The 20,000-nt window shown below is 45.1% G+C and overlaps 1 pseudogene; it reads left to right on the top strand.

The window, feature by feature from the left end:
• Positions 1 to 16,023: 16,023 nt before the first annotated feature.
• The window catches only part of LOC135506600 (E3 ubiquitin-protein ligase RNF38-like), a 46,542-nt pseudogene continuing 42,565 nt past the window's right edge, over positions 16,024 to 20,000 (top strand).

Here is a 20,000-nt window from a genome sequence, read left to right as displayed (position 1 = left end):
ACACCAGGAGAGACTAGATCTGGGTTGTTCAACAGAACACCAGGAGAGACTAGATCTGGGCTGTTATGTCTGAACAGAACACCAGGAGAGACTAGATCTGGGCTGTTATGTCTGAACAGAACACCAGGAGAGACAAGATCTGGGCTGTTATGACTGAACAGAACACCAGGAGAGACAAGATCTGGGCTGTTATGACTGAACAGAACATCAGGTGGGACTAGATCTGGGTTGTTAAACAGAACATCAGGTGGGACTAGATCTGGGCTGTTAAACAGAACACCAGGAGAGACTAGATCTGGGTTGTTAAACAGAACATCAGGTGGGACTAGATCTGGGCTGTTAAACAGAACACCAGGAGAGACTAGATCTGGGTTGTTAAACAGAACACCAGGAGAGACTAGATCTGGGTTGTTTAACAGAACACCAGAAGAGACTAGATCTGGGTTGTTAAACAGAACACCAGGAGAGACAAGATCTGGGCTGTTAAACAGAACACCAGGAGAGACTAGATCTGGGCTGTTATGTCTGAACAGAACACCAGGAGAGACTAGATCTGGGCTGTTATGACTGAACAGAACACCAGGAGAGACTAGATCTGGGCTGTTATGACTGAACAGAACACCAGGAGAGACTAGATCTGGGCTGTTATGTCTGAACAGAACACCAGGAGAGACTAGATCTGGGCTGTTATGACTGAACAGAACACCAGGAGAGACAAGATCTGGGCTGTTATGACTGAACAGAACACCAGGAGAGACTAGATCTGGGCTGTTATGTCTGAACAGAACATCAGGAGAGACTAGATCTGGGCTGTTATGACTGAACAGAACACCAGGAGAGACTAGATCTGGGTTGTTAAACAGAACACCAGGAGAGACTAGATCTGGGCTGTTATGACTGAACAGAACATCAGGAGAGACTAGATCTGGGTTGTTAAACAGAACACCAGGTGGGACTAGATCTGGGCTGTTAAACAGAACACCAGGAGAGACAAGATCTGGGTTGTTCAACAGAACATCAGGTGGGACTAGATCTGGGTTGTTCAACAGAACACCAGGAGAGACTAGATCTGGGCTGTTATGTCTGAACAGAACATCAGGTGGGACTAGATCTGGGTTGTTATGACTGAACAGAACACCAGGAGAGACTAGATCTGGGCTGTTATGTCTGAACAGAACACCAGGTGGGACTAGATCTGGGCTGTTATGACTGAACAGAACACCAGGAGAGACTAGATCTGGGTTGTTATGACAGAACACCAGGAGAGACTAGATCTGGGCTGTTAAACAGAACACCAGGAGAGACTAGATCTGGGTTGTTAAACAGAACATCAGGTGGGACTAGATCTGGGTTGTTAAACAGAACACCAGGAGAGACTAGATCTGGGTTGTTAAACAGAACACCAGGAGAGACTAGATCTGGGCTGTTATGACTGAACAGAACACCAGGAGAGACTAGATCTGGGTTGTTAAACAGAACACCAGGAGAGACTAGATCTGGGCTGTTATGACTGAACAGAACACCAGGTGGGACTAGATCTGGGCTGTTAAACAGAACACCAGGAGAGACAAGATCTGGGTTGTTCAACAGAACATCAGGTGGGACTAGATCTGGGTTGTTCAACAGAACACCAGGAGAGACTAGATCTGGGCTGTTAAACAGAACACCAGGAGAGACAAGATCTGGGCTGTTATGACTGAACATCAGGAGAGACAAGATCTGGGCTGTTATGACTGAACAGAACACCAGGAGAGACTAGATCTGGGCTGTTATGACTGAACATCAGGAGAGACAAGATCTGGGCTGTTATGACTGAACAGAACACCAGGAGAGACTAGATCTGGGTTGTTCAACAGAACACCAGGAGAGACAAGATCTGGGCTGTTATGACTGAACATCAGGAGAGACAAGATCTGGGCTGTTATGACTGAACACCAGGAGAGACAAGATCTGGGCTGTTATGACTGAACATCAGGAGAGACAAGATCTGGGCTGTTATGACTGAACAGAACACCAGGAGAGACTAGATCTGGGCTGTTAAACAGAACACCAGGAGAGACAAGATCTGGGTTGTTATGACTGAACATCAGGAGAGACAAGATCTGGGCTGTTATGACTGAACAGAACACCAGGAGAGACTAGATCTGGGCTGTTAAACAGAACATCAGGAGAGACTAGATCTGGGTTGTTATGACTGAACAGAACACCAGGAGAGACTAGATCTGGGTTGTTAAACAGAACACCAGGAGAGACAAGATCTGGGCTGTTAAACAGAACACCAGGAGAGACTAGATCTGGGCTGTTATGACTGAACAGAACACCAGGAGAGACTAGATCTGGGTTGTTCAACAGAACACCAGGAGAGACTAGATCTGGGCTGTTATGACTGAACAGAACACCAGGAGAGACTAGATCTGGGCTGTTAAACAGAACATCAGGTGGGACTAGATCTGGGTTGTTCAACAGAACACCAGGTGGGACTAGATCTGGGTTGTTCAACAGAACACCAGGAGAGACTAGATCTGGGCTGTTAAACAGAACATCAGGAGAGACTAGATCTGGGCTGTTATGACTGAACATCAGGAGAGACAAGATCTGGGCTGTTATGACTGAACAGAACACCAGGAGAGACTAGATCTGGGCTGTTATGACTGAACATCAGGAGAGACAAGATCTGGGCTGTTATGACTGAACAGAACACCAGGAGAGACTAGATCTGGGTTGTTCAACAGAACACCAGGAGAGACAAGATCTGGGCTGTTATGACTGAACATCAGGAGAGACAAGATCTGGGCTGTTATGACTGAACAGAACACCAGGAGAGACTAGATCTGGGTTGTTCAACAGAACACCAGGAGAGACAAGATCTGGGCTGTTATGACTGAACATCAGGAGAGACAAGATCTGGGCTGTTATGACTGAACAGAACATCAGGTGGGACTAGATCTGGGTTGTTCAACAGAACATCAGGTGGGACTAGATCTGGGTTGTTCAACAGAACATCAGGTGGGACTAGATCTGGGTTGTTAAACAGAACACCAGGAGAGACTAGATCTGGGTTGTTAAACAGAACATCAGGAGAGACTAGATCTGGGCTGTTATGACTGAACAGAACACCAGGAGAGACTAGATCTGGGCTGTTATGACTGAACAGAACACCAGGAGAGACTAGATCTGGGCTGTTATGACTGAACAGAACATCAGGAGAGACTAGATCTGGGCTGTTATGACTGAACAGAACACCAGGAGAGACTAGATCTGGGCTGTTATGACTGAACAGAACATCAGGAGAGACAAGATCTGGGCTGTTATGACTGAACAGAACACCAGGAGAGACAAGATCTGGGTTGTTAAACAGAACACCAGGAGAGACAAGATCTGGGCTGTTATGACTGAACAGAACACCAGGAGAGACTAGATCTGGGCTGTTATGACTGAACAGAACACCAGGAGAGACTAGATCTGGGCTGTTATGACTGAACAGAACACCAGGAGAGACAAGATCTGGGCTGTTATGACTGAACAGAACACCAGGAGAGACTAGATCTGGGCTGTTATGACTGAACAGAACACCAGGAGAGACTAGATCTGGGTTGTTATGACTGAACAGAACACCAGGAGAGACTAGATCTGGGCTGTTATGACTGAACAGAACATCAGGAGAGACAAGATCTGGGCTGTTAAACAGAACACCAGGAGAGACAAGATCTGGGTTGTTAAACAGAACACCAGGAGAGACAAGATCTGGGCTGTTAAACAGAACATCAGGTGGGACTAGATCTGGGCTGTTATGACTGAACATCAGGAGAGACAAGATCTGGGCTGTTATGACTGAACAGAACACCAGGAGAGACTAGATCTGGGCTGTTATGACTGAACATCAGGAGAGACAAGATCTGGGCTGTTATGACTGAACATCAGGAGAGACAAGATCTGGGCTGTTATGACTGAACAGAACACCAGGAGAGACTAGATCTGGGCTGTTAAACAGAACACCAGGAGAGACTAGATCTGGGTTGTTATGACTGAACAGAACACCAGGAGAGACTAGATCTGGGTTGTTATGACTGAACAGAACACCAGGAGAGACAAGATCTGGGCTGTTATGTCTGAACAGAACATCAGGTGGGACTAGATCTGGGTTGTTCAACAGAACACCAGGAGAGACTAGATCTGGGCTGTTATGACTGAACAGAACACCAGGAGAGACTAGATCTGGGTTGTTATGACTGAACAGAACATCAGGTGGGACTAGATCTGGGTTGTTAAACAGAACACCAGGAGAGACTAGATCTGGGCTGTTATGACTGAACAGAACACCAGGAGAGACTAGATCTGGGTTGTTCAACAGAACACCAGGAGAGACAAGATCTGGGTTGTTATGACTGAACATCAGGTGGGACTAGAACTGGGCTGTTATGACTGAACAGAACACCAGGAGAGACTAGATCTGGGTTGTTATGACTGAACATCAGGTGGGACTAGAACTGGGCTGTTATGACTGAACAGAACACCAGGAGAGACTAGATCTGGGCTGTTCAACAGAACATCAGGTGGGACTAGATCTGGGTTGTTAAACAGAACACCAGGAGAGACTAGATCTGGGTTGTTATGACTGAACATCAGGTGGGACTAGAACTGGGCTGTTATGACTGAACAGAACACCAGGAGAGACTAGAACTGGGTTGTTAAACAGAACACCAGGAGAGACTAGATCTGGGTTGTTAAACAGAACACCAGGAGAGACTAGATCTGGGTTGTTAAACAGAACACCAGGAGAGACTAGATCTGGGTTGTTATGACTGAACAGAACACCAGGAGAGACTAGATCTGGGTTGTTAAACAGAACATCAGGTGGGACTAGATCTGGGCTGTTAAACAGAACACCAGGAGAGACTAGATCTGGGCTGTTATGTCTGAACAGAACATCAGGTGGGACTAGATCTGGGTTGTTATGACTGAACAGAACACCAGGAGAGACAAGATCTGGGCTGTTATGTCTGAACAGAACACCAGGTGGGACTAGATCTGGGCTGTTAAACAGAACATCAGGTGGGACTAGATCTGGGCTGTTAAACAGAACATCAGGTGGGACTAGAACTGGGCTGTTAAACAGAACATCAGGAGAGACTAGATCTGGGTTGTTATGACTGAACAGAACACCAGGAGAGACAAGATCTGGGCTGTTATGTCTGAACAGAACACCAGGTGGGACTAGATCTGGGCTGTTAAACAGAACATCAGGTGGGACTAGATCTGGGTTGTTCAACAGAACATCAGGTGGGACTAGATCTGGGTTGTTCAACAGAACATCAGGTGGGACTAGATCTGGGTTGTTCAACAGAACACCAGGAGAGACTAGATCTGGGTTGTTCAACAGAACACCAGGAGAGACTAGATCTGGGTTGTTCAACAGAACACCAGGTGGGACTAGATCTGGGCTGTTAAACAGAACATCAGGTGGGACTAGATCTGGGTTGTTCAACAGAACACCAGGAGAGACTAGATCTGGGTTGTTCAACAGAACACCAGGAGAGACTAGATCTGGGTTGTTCAACAGAACACCAGGAGAGACTAGATCTGGGTTGTTCAACAGAACACCAGGAGAGACTAGATCTGGGTTGTTCAACAGAACACCAGGAGAGACTAGATCTGGGTTGTTCAACAGAACACCAGGAGAGACTAGATCTGGGTTGTTCAACAGAACACCAGGAGAGACTAGATCTGGGTTGTTCAACAGAACACCAGGAGAGACTAGATCTGGGTTGTTATGACTGAACAGAACACCAGGAGAGACAAGATCTGGGCTGTTATGTCTGAACAGAACATCAGGTGGGACTAGATCTGGGTTGTTCAACAGAACATCAGGTGGGACTAGATCTGGGCTGTTATGACTGAACAGAACACCAGGAGAGACTAGATCTGGGTTGTTATGACTGAACAGAACATCAGGTGGGACTAGATCTGGGTTGTTAAACAGAACACCAGGAGAGACTAGATCTGGGCTGTTATGACTGAACAGAACACCAGGAGAGACTAGATCTGGGTTGTTCAACAGAACACCAGGAGAGACTAGATCTGGGTTGTTCAACAGAACACCAGGTGGGACTAGATCTGGGCTGTTATGACTGAACAGAACACCAGGAGAGACTAGATCTGGGTTGTTCAACAGAACACCAGGAGAGACTAGATCTGGGTTGTTCAACAGAACACCAGGTGGGACTAGATCTGGGCTGTTATGACTGAACAGAACACCAGGAGGGACTAGATCTGGGTTGTTATGACTGAACAGAACACCAGGAGAGACTAGATCTGGGTTGTTAAACAGAACACCAGGAGAGACAAGATCTGGGCTGTTAAACAGAACACCAGGAGAGACTAGATCTGGGTTGTTAAACAGAACACCAGGAGAGACAAGATCTGGGCTGTTAAACAGAACACCAGGAGAGACTAGATCTGGGCTGTTATGACTGAACAGAACACCAGGTGAGACTAGATCTGGGCTGTTATGACTGAACAGAACACCAGGTGAGACTAGATCTGGGCTGTTATGACTGAACAGAACACCAGGAGAGACTAGATCTGGGCTGTTATGACTGAACAGAACACCAGGAGAGACTAGATCTGGGTTGTTATGACTGAACAGAACACCAGGAGAGACTAGATCTGGGCTGTTATGACTGAACAGAACACCAGGAGAGACTAGATCTGGGTTGTTATGACTGAACATCAGGTGGGACTAGAACTGGGTTGTTCAACAGAACACCAGGAGAGACTAGATCTGGGCTGTTATGACTGAACAGAACATCAGGTGGGACTAGATCTGGGTTGTTCAACAGAACATCAGATGGGACTAGATCTGGGTTGTTCAACAGAACATCAGGTGGGACTGTCTTCTCTTGAGAACTAGGTCTGCCTACGGCGGCCTCTCTCAATATCAAGGCTATGCTCACTTTACATAGTCAAAGCTTTACATAGTCAAAGATGTCCTTCCTTTTGGGTCAGTCACAGTGGGCAGGTATTCTGCCACTGTGTACTCTCTGTTTAAGGGCTAAATAGCATTCTAGTTTGCTCAGTTGTTTTGTTAATTCTTTCTGATGTGTCAAGTAATTCTCTTTTTGTTTGCTCATGATTTGTTTGGGTCTAATTGTGTTGCTGTCCTAGGGCTCTGTGGGGTCTGTTTGTGTTTGTGAACAGAGCCCCAGGACCAGCTTGCTTAGGGGACTCTTCTCCAGGTTCATCTCTCTTTAGGGGAAGGCTTTGTTATGGAAGGTTTGGGAATCGCTTCCTTTTAGGTGGTTGTAGAATTTTAACGTCTCTTTTTCTCGATTTAGATAATTAGTGGGTATCAGCCTAATTCTGCTCTGCATGCATTATGTGGTGTTTTACGTTGTACACTGAGGATATTTTTGCAAAATTCTGCATGCAGAGTCTCAATTTGGTGTTTGACCAATTTTGTGAATTCTTGGTTGTCTCTCTCTTCTCTCATTCCTCTATCTGTTTCCTCTCCTCTCTTCTCTCTCTCCCCTCTCTCTTTCTTCTCCTCTCTCCTCTCTCTGTTTCTTCTCCTCTCTTCTCTCTCGCCTCTTTCTCTTCTATCTGGTCTCTCTCTTCTCTTTTCTTTTTCCTCTCCTCTCCTCCTCTCATATCTATCTCTCTTTTCTCTCTCTTCTCTTTGTTTCTCTCCTCTCCCTCTCACTACAGCTGGTGTGGACATGGTAGTGTCTGCCCCTCCCCCACCGTTTGAACAAGCCAATGGTAGAGGACGTCAACAGAACCCCTCTACTCCCCTCCCCCCACCACATCCATCCTTATTCCCATCCCCCCAGAGCCCTATGACACTCCACCCCCAACCCTCTATCATTCTAGTCCTCTACCTCTAACCCACTTACCAATTTCCCTTGCCCCTCCACCCTACACCACAAATACCCACGAGACTCCCCATCACAGCCCTCTCACTGGTCTCTCTTCCCTCTGCCCACGCGTTCTCTCTCTCCTGTCTCCTCTTCCTCTAGTCCCCCTCCTCTCTCTCTCTTCCTTTCTCTCTCTCCTGTCTCCTCTTCCTCTAGTCCCCCTCCTATCTCTCTCTTCCTTTCTCTCTCCCCTGTCTCCTCTTCCTCTAGTCCCCTTCCTCTCTCTCTCTTCCTTTCTCTCTCTCCTGTCTCCTCTTCTTCTAGTCCCCCTCCCTCCTCTCTCTCTTCCTTTCTCTCTCCCCTGTCTACTCTTCCTCTATTCCCCCTCCTCTCTCTCTCTTCCTTTCTCTCTCTCCTGTCTCCTCTTCCTCTAGTCCCCCTCCTCTGTCTCTCTTCCTTTCTCTCTCTCCTGTCTCCTCTTCCTCTAGTCCCCCTCCTCTCTCTCTCTTCCTTTCTCTCTCCCCCTGTCTCCTCTTCCTCTAGTCTCCCTCCTCTCTCTCTCTTCCTTTCTCTCTCCCCTGTCTCCTCTTCCTCTAGTCCCCCCCCCCTCTCTCTCTTCCTTTCTCTCTCTCCTGTCTCCTCTTCTTCTAGTCCCCCTCTCTCTCTCTCTCTTCCTTTCTCTCTCCCCTGTCTCCTCTTCCTCTATTCCCCCTCCTCTCTCTCTCTTCCTTTCTCTCTCTCCTGTCTCCTCTTCCTCTAGTCCCCCTCCTCTCTCTCTCTTCCTTTCTCTCTCCCCTGTCTCCTCTCTTCCTCTAGTCTCCCTCCTCTCTCTCTCTTCCTTTCTCTCTCCCCTGTCTCCTCTTCCTCTAGTCCTCCTCTCTCTCTCTTCCTTTCTCTCTCTCCCCTCCTTTCTCTCCCCTTTCTCTCTCTTCTGTCTCCTCTTCCTCTAGTCCCCCTCCTCTCTCTCTTCCTTTCTCTCTCCCTGTCTCCTCTTCCCCTAGTCCCCCTCCTCTCTCTCCCTTTCTCTCTCTCCTCCTTTCTCTCTCCCCTGCTTTCTCTCCCCTTTCTCTCTCTCCTGTCTCCTCTTCCTCTAGTCCCCCTCCTCTCTCTCCCCTTTCTCTCTCTCCTCCTTTCTCTCTCTCCTGTCTCCTCTTCCTCTAGTCCCCCTCCCTCTCTCTCCCATTTCTCTCTCTCCTCCTATCTCTCTCTCCTGTCTCCTCTTCCTCTAGTCCCCCTCCTCTCTCTCCTCTTTTGCTCTCTCCTCCTTTCTCTCTCTCCTCCTTTCTCTCTCTCCTGTCTCCTCTTCCTCTAGTCCCCCTCCTCTCTCTCCCCTTTCTCTCTCTCCTCCTTTCTCTCTCTCCTCTTCCTCTCGTCCCCCTCCTCTCGTCCCCAATCTCTCTCTCCCCCATTTCTCTCTTTCTCCCCCTTTCTCTCTCCCCTCCTATCTACCCCTATCTCTCTCTTTCCTATTCTCTCCCTCTCTCTCCCCCTCTCCTCTGCAGCCTCATCTTATGAATATCAGTAGTACACTGGGTGAAGACTTGATCCTTCACGCCTGTCTACGGATGGACGCAGGTTGCCACAGCACATTACTGTGTGTGTGTGTGTGTGTGTGTGTGTGTGTGTGTGTGTGTGTGTGTGTGTGTGTGTGTGTGTGTGTGTGTGTGTGTGTGTGTGTGTGTGTGTGTGTGTGTGTGTGTGTGTGTGTGTGTGTGTGTGTGTGTGTGAGAGAGGGGGATGTATGTGAAATGAGAGAACAAAAACAAAGGGGAACAAGGTTTAGGAGGTGAGATGTGTGTCTGTGTGGGTTTCACACAACCCATCCTCACACACACACACACACACACACACACACACACACACACACACACACACACACACACACACACACACACACACACACACACACACACACACACACACACACACACACACACACACACACACACACACACACACACACACACACACACACACACACACACATACACATATACACACTCCCAATATGCATATGATCAGGGGTAAGCAGGGGTGTGATGGGGAGTCTCGCAGTGTTAGGGAAAATTCAAGGAATTCTCCTAGGAATATTTAAAAATTTAATGGAATGTATTCCTGAACAAATCAAAACAATCAATGTTTACATAGTACATAGTCTACACGGTATATTGATGTAGGCCATATTACCCACTATATTAATTTGTATTACTACAGTATATTGATGTAGGCTATATTACCCACTATATTAATCTGTATTACTACAGTATATTGATGTAGACTATATTACCCACTATATTAATCTGTATTACTACAGTATATTGATGTAGGCTATATTACCCACTATATTAGTGTGTATTACTACAGTATATTGATGTAGGCTATATTACCCACTATATTAGTGTGTATTACTACAGTATATTGATGTAGGCTATATTACCCACTATATTAGTGTGTATTACTACAGTATATTGATGTAGGCTATATTACCCACTATATTAATCTGTATTACTACAGTATATTGATGTAGGCTATATTACCCACTATATTAGTGTGTATTACTACAGTATATTGATGTAGGCTATATTACCCACTATATTAGTGTGTATTGCTTCAGTATATTGATGTAGGCTATATTACCCACTATATTAATCTGTATTACTACAGTATATTGATGTAGGCTATATTACCCACTATATTAATCTGTATTACTACAGTATATTGATGTAGGCTATATTACCCACTATATTAGTGTGTATTACTACAGTATATTGATGTAGGCTATATTACCCACTATATTAGTGTATATTACTACAGTATATTGATGTAGGCTATATTACCCACTATATTAGTGTATATTACTACAGTATATTGATGTAGGCTATATTACCCACTATATTAGTGTGTATTACTACAGTATATTGATGTAGGCTATATTACCCACTATATTAGTGCACATATCTACAGTATATTGATGTAGGCTATATTACCCACTATATTACTGTATATTGATGTAGGCTATATTACCCACTATATTAGTGTGTATTACTACAGTATATTGATGTATGCTGTATTACCCACTATATTAGTGTATATTACTACAGTATATTGATGTAGGCTATATTACCCACTATATTACAGTATATTGATGTAGGCTATATTACCCACTATATTACTGTATATTGATGTAGGCTATATTACCCACTATATTACTGTATATTGATGTAGGCTACATTACCCATTATTTTACTGTATATTGCTACAGTATATTGATGTAGGCTGTATCACCCACTACATTACTGTGTATTGTTACGGTATATTGCCCATTATAATAGAGTATATCGCTAGAGTATGTTCCCCATTATAATAGGGTATATCGCGAGAGTATGTTGCCCATTATAATAGAGTATATCGCTAGAGTATGTTCCCCATTATAATAGGGTATATCGCGAGAGTATGTTGCCCATTATAATAGAGTATATCGCTAGAGTATGTTGCCCATTATAATAGAGTATATCGCTAGAGTATGTTGCCCATTATAATAGAGTATATCGCTAGAGTATGTTACCCATTATAATAGAGTATATCGCTCCAGTATGTTGCCCATTATAATAGAGTATATCCCTAGAGTATGTTGCCCATTATAATAGGGTATATCGCTAGAGTATGTTGCCCATTATAATAGAGTATATCGCTAGAGTATGTTGCCCATTATAATAGGGTATATCGCGAGAGTATGTTGCCCATTATAATAGAGTATATCGCTAGAGTATGTTGCCCATTATAATAGAGTATATCGCTAGAGTATGTTGCCCATTATAATAGAGTATATCGCTAGAGTATGTTACCCATTATAATAGAGTATATCGCTCCAGTATGTTGCCCATTATAATAGAGTATATCCCTAGAGTATGTTGCCCATTATAATAGGGTATATCGCTAGAGTATGTTGCCCATTATAATAGAGTATATCGCTAGAGTATGTTGCCCATTATAATAGGGTATATCGCTAGAGTATGTTGCCCATTATAATAGAGTATATCGCTCCAGTATGTTGCCCATTATAATAGAGTATATCGCTAGAGTATGTTGCCCATTATAATAGAGTATATCGCTCCAGTATGTTGCCGATTATAATAGGGTATATCGCTAGAGTATGTTGCCCATTATAATAGGCTATATCGCTAGAGTATGTTGCCCATTATAATAGAGTATATTGCTAGAGTATGTTGCCCATTATAATAGAGTATATCGCTAGAGTATTTTGTCCATTATAATAGAGTATATCGCTAGAGTATGTTGCCCATTATAATAGAGTATATTGCTACAGTATATTGCCCATTATAATAGGGTATATTGCTACAGTATATTGCCCATTATAATAGGGTATATTGCTACAGTATATTGCCCATTATAATAGAGTATATTGCTACAGTATATTGCCCATTATAATAGGATATATTGCTACAGAATATTGCCCATTGTAATATGGTGCCATTTAAGAGGTAGTCTGCCTCTCATGAAGAAAAAGGGTGTAGTTGGTGATAATTTCACCCAAACATAATCTGCTGATGTTTTCCTGCTGTGTAATGTGTGTATAATTGCTGCAATGTAATATGAGTATAATTACTGCTGTCCTGTAAGTCTTTATTGAAATGTTTACATTTCTGTATAAGTAATGAATAATACAATCAATCAATTCAAATCAAATGAAACTTTATTAGTCACAGGCGCCGAATACAACAAGACCTTACAGTGAAATGCTCACTTACAAGCAGTTCAAGAAATAGAAAATATTTATGAAGAGCTCAGTGACTTTAACGTGGCACCGTCATATAGGATGCCACCTTTCCAACAATTCATTTCATAAAAGTTCTGCCCTGCTAGAGCTGCCCTGGTCAACTGTAAGTGCTGTCATTGTGAAGTAGAAATGTCTAGGAGCAACAATGGCTCAGTGCGAAATGGTAGGCCACACAAGCTCACAGAATGGGACTGGCGAGTGCTGAAACGTGCAGCGTGTAAAAATCGTCTGTCCTCGGTTGCAACACTCACTACAGAATTCCAAACTGCCTCTGGAAGCAACTTCAGCACAAGAACTGTCCATCGGGAGCATCATTAAATGGTTTCCCATGGCTGAGCAGCCTCACACAAGCCTAAGATCACCAGGCACAATGCCAAGCGTCGGCTGGAGTGGTGTACAGCTGGCCGCCATTGGACTCTGGAGCAGTGGAAACGCGTTCTCTGGAGTGATGGATCACACTTCACCACTAAATGAAATAGTAGTTGCATGCAGAGTGCCAACTGTAAAGTTTGGTGGAGTAGGAATAATGGTCTGGGGCTGTTTTTCATGGTTCGGGCCCCTTAGTTCCAGTGAAGGGAAATCTTAAGGCTACAGCATAGAATGACATTCTAGAAGATTATGTGCTTCCAACTTTGTGGCAACAGTTTGGGGAAGGCCCTTTCCTGTTTCAGGATGACAATGCCATTTGTCCACAAAGCGAGGTCCATACAGAAATGGTTTGTCGAGATCGGTGTGGAAGAACTTGACAGGCCTGCACAGAGTCCTGAGCTCAACCCCATCAAACACCTTTGGGATGAATTGGAACACCGAATGCGAGCCAGGCCTAATCGCCCAACATCAGTTTCCAACCTTGCTAATGCTCTTGTGACTGAATGGAAGCAAGTCCCCACAGCAATGTTCCAACATCTAGTGGAAAACCTTCTCAGAAGAGTGGAGGCTGTTATAGCAGCAATGTTCCATCATCTAGTGGAAAACCTTCCCAGAAGAGTGGAGGCTGTTATAGCAGCAATGTTCTATCATCTAGTGGAAAGCCTTCCCAGAAGAGTGGAGGCTGTTATAGCAGCAATGTCCCATCATCTAGTGGAAAACCTTCCCAGAAGAGTGGAGGCTGTTATAGCAGCAATGTTCTATCATCTAGTGGAAAGCCTTCCCAGAAGAGTGGAGGCTGTTATAGCAGCATTGTTCCAACATCTAGTGGAAAACCTTCCCAGAAGAGTGGAGGCTGTTATAGCAGCAATGTTCCATCATCTAGTGGCAAGCCTTCCCAGAAGAGTGGAGGCTGTTATAGCAGCAATGTTCCATCATCTAGTGGAAAACCTTCCCAGAAGAGTGGAGGCTGTTATAGCAGCAATGTTCCATCATCTAGTGGAAAACCTTCCCAGAAGAGTGGAGGCTGTTATAGCAGCAATGTTCCAACATCTAGTGGAAAACCTTCCCAGAAGAGTGGAGGCTGTTATAGCAGCAATGTTCCATCATCTAGTGGAAAACCTTCCCAGAAGAGTGGAGGCTGTTATAGCAGCATTGTTCCAACATCTAGTGGAAAACCTTCCCAGAAGAGTGGAGGCTGTTATAGCAGCAAAGGGGGACCAACTCCATATTAACACCCATGATTTTTGGAATGAGATGTTCGACGAGCAGGTGTCCACATACTTTTGGTCATGTAGTTTGTAATTTTCAAATCCTTAACAGCGCTAATATTGTTTGTTTCCCCAATAGTTCCTGTATTTTCAACAACAACAAAAAAGTAAACTTTTATAAACAGGCATAACATAAAAAAATACCGGTTAAGCAGCTGCAATAGCTAGCAGGCTACATGTAAATAAATCATTTAAATGCCCCTTATAGTCTTGCAAGTGCATGGAACATTTCGTTTGATTTTACCAGGCAGTACCAATCGAGCAACGATCGGACTCAAAAAACACAATTTCGCCTTGAGAAAGTTTTAGGACATGTTTTTATTGAAACGATTCCCTTCACTGTAATCCCCAAAATAATTGCAATAGAAATCCATTGACGACCCACGGTACCCAGATGATTTTCGGGGGTTTAAATATCGAAAATAAGAGCGAGAATGAGCTGCGAAAAACTGTCAATTATTTTTTTTCTGCTATTGATTAGTCCGGCCTGGGTGAAATCCGACTTCTGCTTTTGACGGTTCGTCACATTTCACGTTGACATCGAGCGAATACACGCCACCGACCATAAACACACACACGGATCAAAATATTACCGACTGGTCGCAGTCCGGGAATACAGTAGAGACCGCAGCGTGTATTTAAAGGTAAGTGACTAAGAAAAACATGGTATAATGGGAACAAACGGCTGTTTTCTCAACGCCGAACGAAGAGGTGAAATCCCACTTTTAGCTCGAATTAAATCTATTTTGTGTGGTTTTTTTTTTTTCTTTGATATTTGAGATTCGACACTTTTCATTCAGTCAAGCTCGATCCCTTCTGGCGGTGACCGGGCTTCTCCGGTTGGAAAACGCTTTCTCTCCGTTGGGACTGACGGTAACTAACTACATTGATTAAATCCAGTACTAGCTTTAAATTGAACTAGCTGACATGAGCTACTCATGTTAAGTTTTATACGCTATTTTGTTTTTGTTTAACATACTGGTAACCAGGGACGTTTTTTAAAGGGAATTGAAGACCTGGTTGACTAGTTAGCTTGGTTTTCTCTCTGTGGGAGGAAGGGTTGGTTCGTTGGCTAATATGCTATTAGTTGGCTAACTATTCTAGCTAACTGGCTGAATAAGTTAACGACGTACTCACTCAAACTATCAAAACTAACCCCCACAAAAAAACTTTACACAACGTTAGACATGGCTACGAATGATCTGTGTAGTTTGTTACTACTGGTAGTTTGTTGTAACCGAGTATCGGTGCTAAACCGTGTGTTGTTGTAAGTTAGCATGCTAGTTAGCCATGGCGTTACAGGATACGGTGCCCTGGGCGGTTTTCACGGAAGTATACTGTACCCAGTTAGCTAGTTGAATAAACTAACTTAGTCTATTCCTAGAAAACATTGAACCGCTGTAGTTTATCAATTAAAAAAAATATATTTTTAAAGTGAAAGTTGAGAGTTGGATAAATGTTTCTGTGAATAGGGACGAGCTCAGTTTTATTTCTGTGTGATCCATGAGACAGAGTTGGGAGTTTCCTGAAAGCGTAAACAAGGCTATGTCACAAAATAGTTTGACATTTGAAAGCTACGTAGTTATAAACAACAGCTTTCAATGAGAAGCCTTTTAAACCCGGTTGTTGTTTTAGGCTGATTAGTTTGCGAACGTTACAGCTGATGACTGTTTGGAAAAAGTATGTTCCAAAGTTGTATGTATATATATATATATATATATTTTTTTTTAGAAAGAAAGAGATTTTCTGGTGAAGAAACCGGGGAATACAGAGAACGACAGAAAAGAAAACGAGGAAACCACCAAAAGGAAATGCCAATCGCAGCCACGGGTCAACTGACGACTCAGGAACCCTGTATTTTCTCCCGACTGCCCTCCACCCCGGAGCCTGTACCAAAAGGGGGTAATTTATGTGACGTTGCGGGGGCAGTAGCCGAGTCGCAGGAGCGAACAGAATACGGGGGCGCCGAGGGGGGCAGGGGAGGACTAGTAGGCAGCTACAGTCAGACCAGCGGCGCTCGGGGATTTCTGCCGCTTCGTTCTTCCAACTCCAACGGTTCTCCTCCGCAATCCCCTCCCACGTCCTCCCCCCTCGCCTCATCTTTCTTCCATCACCACCCCTATCAAATGGCCATGGAGCCGCCCAGGACTCGATCGCGTTCTCGGTCTGGATTCTACCAGCAGTATGGTGCGACCGGCCCCGGTATTAATGCCAACGGGGGAAACGGACCTAACCACCATCATCACCACAGCCAGCAGCAACATCATCAACAGCAGCACAACTCTGGTTGCTCACCCCTTGGAGCTCACAGCCACCACACGGAGCAGCACAGCATACGAGCCCCGGGATCTAACGTCTCCCCCGGCGCTCAGAGGCAGTCAGGACCGCCTGGAGCACATCGCATCTCACCCGCAGGTAAGCATTCTCTCCCTTCCTTACTCAGCAGTGCTCTCATTTCTGGGTTCTTGTGTAGTGTCTTGTGTGTTGACTATCCTTGACCCGACCAGCTAGAGAATCTGCTCTGTTGTAGCCTCTCGTGTCCCGGAGACAGAGGAAATGAGTGTTTCTGTGATGGCACACAACAGTGTGTCAGAGAATAGCCAGGCAGAGAAAGAGAGGGGCAGTGAGAGGAGACAGAGAACTCGATCTGGTTTAATGCACTAAGGATCAGCTTCTGAAAGGGAGAGCAGGGGGGGGAGGGGCTAGGCAGGCAGCTATATTGTGTTGGCATGGTAATGTGTGTGTGTGACTGCACATTAGTTCTATTCTAATTAAGTAGACGCTGTTATGTGCTGCCACAGAGCTGCAGCGAGATGGTTTATTACATAGTAGTTACATGGAACAAGCAGTCTGTAACACACCACACACACACTACATTTAGCTTTGTGCATGATGCTGCCAAGATGCACTGAGATGAACTCTAGTCTCTCTCTCTCCGCCTGTTCCTCTCTCTAGCTCTGTCTTCCTGTCTCTCTCTCTCTCTGCCTGTTCCTCTCTCTAGCTCTGTGTCTCTCTCTCTCTCCGCCTGTTCCTCTCTAGCTCTGTGTCTGTCTGTCTCTCTCTCTCTCCGCCTGTTCCTCTCTAGCTCTGTGTCTGTCTCTCTCTCTCTCTCTCCGCCTGTTCCTCTCTAGCTCTGTGTCTGTCTCTCTCTCTCTGCCTGTTCCTCTCTAGCTCTGTCTGTCTGTCTCTCTCCGCCTGTTCCTCTCTAGCTCTGTCTCTCTCTCTCCGCCTGTTCCTCTCTAGCTCTGTGTCTGTCTCTCTCTCTCTCTCTGCCTGTTCCTTTCTAGCTCTGTGTCTGTCTCTCTCTCTCTCTCCGCCTGTTCCTCTCTCTCTCTCTCTCTCTCTGCCTGTTCCTCTCTAGCTCTCTCTCTCTCTCCGCCTGTTCCTCTCTAGCTCTGTCTGTCTCTCTCTCTCTCTCTCCGCCTGTTCCTCTCTAGCTATGTGTCTGTCTCTCTGTCTCTCTCTCTCTCTCCGCCTGTTCCTCTCTAGCTATGTGTCTGTCTCTCTGTCTCTCTCTCTCTCTCCGCCTGTTCCTCTCTAGCTCTGTTTGTCTCTGTCTTGACGTGGGTTAAACAGGTCAGAATAGTCATTCCATTTTTTTTGTAGCAGCTGTTACAGATGAACAAGACGATACAAGGCTACAATACTGGACACAAGTAATGGCAGAATCCAGTGTACTAGTTTCTTACTGGACACAAGTAATGGCAGAATCCAGTATACTAGTTTCTTACTGGACACAAGTAATGGCAGAATCCAGTGTACTCGTTTCTTACTGGACACAAGTAATGGCAGAATCCAGTGTACTCGTTTCTTACTGGACACAAGTAATGGCAGAATCCAGTGTACTCGTTTCTTACTGGACACAAGTAATGGCAGAATCCAGTGATGTCATTGTACTACATCAATGACATGTTGGTCTAGATGTTGTCTGTCTTCTAGTAAATAATCACGTTTGTCTGACTGTGTGGGGGCCGTCGGGTGACTGTGTGGGGGCCGTCGGGTGACTGTGTGTGGGCCGTCGGGTGACTGTGTGTGGTCCGTCGGGTGACTGTGTGTGGGGCCGTCGGGTGACTGTGTGGGGGCGGGTGACGCCGTCGGGTGACTGTGTGGGGGCCGTCGGGTGACTGTGTGGGGGCCGTCGGGTGACTGTGGGGGCGTCGGGTCTGTGGGTGACTGTGTGTGGGGGCCGTCGGGTGACTGTGGTCCTGTATGGCTCAGTTGGTAGAGCTGGCAATGCCAGGGTTGTGGGCTCCATTCCCCGCTCCACCCGTACGTAAAATGTTCTTTTAATTTGAACCTTTTTATTTAACTAGGCAAGTCGGTTAAGAACAAAGTTCTATTTTACAATGGCGACCGAACCCGGATGACGCTGGGCCAATTGTGGGCAGCACTATGGGACTCCCAGTCACGGCCGGTTGTGATACAGCCCGGAATCGAACCAGGGTCTGTAGTGACACCTCTAGCAGGCAGATGCAGTGCCTCAGACCGCTGTGCTACCAGAGTTAAAAACAGTAAGATCCTGCTACAATAACAAAATACAGCATTCCGACATGGGTCATGTTCATTAGGCACCCAACGGAATAAAACAGACTTGAACGGAGAGGGAGTAACCTGACCTGGTCCAATAAGAATAGCTCGTTTCAGTTGCAAAATGTTTGTGCGGTATGCACTAATAAATGCAACCCTAGTAAAAAAAAACCCAGAATGCAACGTTGTGTTCAGTTCCAAACCGAGCTCAACTGAAATGGAGCTCAAAAACCACAGTCACTTATTTTTTTATTTAATTTTACCTTTATTTAACTAGGCAAGTCAGTTAAGAACAAATTCTTATTTTCAATGACGGCCTAGGAACAGTGGGTTAACTGCCTGTTCAGGGGCAGAACGACAGATTTGTACCTTGTCAGCTCAGGGATTCGACACTTGCAACCTTTTGGTTACTAATCCAATGCTCTAACCACTAGGCTACCCTGCCGCTCCTTATTAAGGAGAAGATGACGGCTATAGACCATATTGAATTCTTTCTTCTCTCGTCTAAATACAGGTCGATATCCAGACGAGTTGTTGTGTTCCGTTGCAGGTGGTCAGGTGACAGAATCCACAGGTTATGGAACTACAGCCACTCCAGCACTACCACCACACAGTACCGTGGTGTTCTTCCTGGAGGTTACAGGCCTACTACTCGGTGAAGTTTAGTTGGTTTCTGTCACAATATACAATGATATTTAGTCAACAATTTTTCAACTACAGACCCTGGTTCAGCAGTCTAAGGCAGGGTAGCCTAGTGGTTAGAGCGTTGGACTAGTAACCGGAAGGTTGCAAATTCATATCCGTGAGCTGACGAGGTACAAATCTGTCGTTCTGCCCCTGAACAGGCAGTTAACCCACTGTTCCTAGGCCGTTATTGAAAATAAGAATTTGTTCTTAACTGACTAAATAAAATAAATAAATATAATAAATAAAAAAATAAAAATCTCCCTGCTAGAGGTGTCACTACAGACCCTAGTTCGATTCCAGGCTGTATCACAACCGGCCGTCCCATACAATTGTCCCAGCGTCGGCTGCGGTAGGCTGTCATTGTAAATAAGGATTTGTTCTTAACTGACTTACCTCGTTAAATAAAGGTAAAACAATAAAAATAAAGTTTAAATTCTAGCCGGATTGGTAGGGGGGCATTGTTTGACAGTTGCCATAGTAACTAGGCTATATGGAAGG

The sequence above is a fragment of the Oncorhynchus masou genome, chromosome 20 (assembly GCF_036934945.1).
Source record: "Oncorhynchus masou masou isolate Uvic2021 chromosome 20, UVic_Omas_1.1, whole genome shotgun sequence".
Lineage (NCBI taxonomy): Eukaryota > Metazoa > Chordata > Actinopteri > Salmoniformes > Salmonidae > Oncorhynchus > Oncorhynchus masou.
The sequence above is the reverse complement of the archived record's forward strand: the minus strand, read 5'-3'. Positions and strand labels throughout refer to the sequence as shown.